Below are 2594 nucleotides of genomic sequence, written 5' to 3'. Positions count from 1 at the left end.
GTGCCCTGCGCTACTGTTTTTCCTCTAGCACCGTGGACTGACAGGTTCCCGATGTGGCTGTGACCAAGGGGTTACGCTTGGTCTCCTCCCACACTGAGGCCTGGGTCCCTCACCTCTCCACCTCTCCGGTAGCCCTCTGACTTCTTGTGGGGCCCCGGGAGGACTCCATCTAGGCCCAGGCGTGCCCTGTGGGAGGTGGGTGGAGGTGCTGGGGCCGGCCTCCCACTCGCTCGCTTCATCTTCCTTCCCTGACCAATTAGACCAGCGCACACTTCAGCTCTCTCTTGCCGGAGCTGGCAGACCTGCTGAGGTGCTGATCCTGCGGCCAGCAGCCTATTAAGGCCACAAATGAGTGTGACAAATGCAAATGCTGTGGTGGCCATATTTAGTGCCCCCTTTCCCAGAGCTGCTTATACCTCGGAGGCCAGCTCATTAAGTCACCACACACCCCCGAGGGGCAAAGAAAGACTCAGCAAGGAGGTGTCTGGCTGTGTGGGAGTGGGGCAGGGGGTAGGGTGGCAGGGCAGGATAGGTCCCTTGTGGGACCTGGCAAGAGGAGGAAAGGAGAAAAGGCACGGACCCCTTACAGCGCCCTGGCCCCCCAGTCGTTGAGAAAATGACTCCTCATGAATGCCTGTGACGTTCTGGACAGTGTGCTGTATGCGCAACACCCTATAGCTAACATAACCGATCACTGATTCCCGCCCCAGAGAGGTGGAGGGATCTGATTCAGGTCACAGAGCCAGGCTCCGGACCCCTGCTGGCTGTACCTCTGAGATTTCTCAGGGAGCAGCAGAGCCGGGCTCTGCCTTTTTTTTTTTTTTTTTTTTTTAATTTAATTAAGAAAAAAAAATTTTTTTGAGAGAGTGAGGCCTTTCCCAGGGGCAGAGAGAGAGGGAGAGAATCGGAAGCAGGTTCCCTGCTATCAGCAGCAGAGCCCAATGATGGGCTCAGTCTTTTGAACCATAAGATCATGACCTGAGCTGAAATCAAGAGTCGGCTGCTTAACCTACTGAGCCACCTGCCCACCACGCCCCCCCCCCCCCACTGCCTCTGCCTCCTTAATGTGACCTCCTGACTGGAGCTTCTTCTATCAAGTTAGCTTTATAATGCTTCCATCAAAGGACTTAAATGGAGGACAGTGAAAACCCTTTGCAAACTGTACAGTTCCAAAAAATTTTTTTCTCCCCTGCAGAATCTGATGCAAAAATGTCAGAGGATGGCCAGACTGGAAGGTGTACAGAAAACACCAGCCAGTCCTCCTGGTACCCTGGTCCTGCCCCACCTCCCACCTTCCACTTCGCTCCTTTCCGCTCCCCTTTCCCAGGCTTTGTAGCCCAAGGCAGCCTTAGAAGGCCTACTGGGGGCGCCTAGCTGGCTCAGTCGGTAGAGCATGAGACTCTGGGTCGTGAGTTCAAGCCCCACGTGGGGCGTAGAGCTCACGTTTTAAAAAGAGAGGAAAAAATGAAGAATAAGGCTTACTTTCCCAGGGGCATGACTTCACGGTCGCTCCTCGGGCTCCAGAGGAAACAGCGGGAGCCAGGTCACCGGGAGCCCAGCCCCGCGCCGGAGCGGGAGGCCTCCCCTCCGGCCGGCAGGTGGCAGCACTAGCCCGGGTTGGGGTCGGGCCTCCGCAGCGGGCGTTTGCAAAGCGGTTACTAACTTTGCCTGGTCCTGCTCCCGCCTCCGCTCCCGGACCTCGGGCGCCTCTGATCCCCTGCCAAACGGCTGCTGCGGGAGCGCGGACGCGCCGCCTTGCCCCGGGCGCTAATTAAAAAGCGGTGTAGCTCGCCGAGTCCTCTTTGCTGGAGCTGCGGGCCCCGCGGGCTTCTGGCGCCGCGGGGAGGAAGGATGTGTCCCCTCCCACCCCCGCGAGGATGACAGGCCTGGGACCCCGGCCTCCCAGCCTCCACCTGCGCGCTTGGGCCCCGCGCCCCATTCCCGGACTCTGGGCCTTACCTATGCCGCGGAACAACAAAGACACCAGTGAAGGCTGCGCACGGCTCTCGGTGGGGGCAAAGGCGACAGGCAAGGCCCCTAAAACCGTCCCCATCCCCAGGCTCGGGCTGGCCCTACGGTAACTAGCAGAGCTTTACCGTTTACAAAGCACATTCACGCAGTTATCTCCTTGAAATCTGTCAACTCTGCGAAGGGGTGAAGGAAGCAGGGCTAGAATTTATGGTTGAGTCGTCGGGCCCAAGTAACCAACAGGCACAGTCACCAAGTTCTGGACTCCCAGTACATGCCCCTCCCACTACCTTCGCGGCGGCTTTAATTACACCTTGGGTCTTTGTCTAGGAGTTACTGTCAACTCCTCTTCAGATGTCCAGTTTCTTTCTTTCCTTGGGGAGGTTGAAAGGAGGGGCAGGGGGAGGTTCGGGACACTCCATAATGAGCCTCCTTGGCTGGATACTGGATGGCAGAGGGACAGCCAGGTCTGCTAAGTGCCCCTCGTTCTGACGAAAGCACTTTAGGTCAGGAGGAACCAGTCTCAGGGGCAGGAGAGGGAATGGGGGGGCGGGCAGTGATGACCCTGGGCCTTGGGGCCACATAGGTGATGGCAGGGGAGATGCGGGCGCGCGCGCGCGCGCGCG

The sequence above is a fragment of the Prionailurus bengalensis genome, chromosome E1 (assembly GCF_016509475.1).
Source record: "Prionailurus bengalensis isolate Pbe53 chromosome E1, Fcat_Pben_1.1_paternal_pri, whole genome shotgun sequence".
In the NCBI taxonomy this organism is placed as follows: domain Eukaryota; kingdom Metazoa; phylum Chordata; class Mammalia; order Carnivora; family Felidae; genus Prionailurus; species Prionailurus bengalensis.
This window is presented reverse-complemented; position numbering follows the sequence as displayed.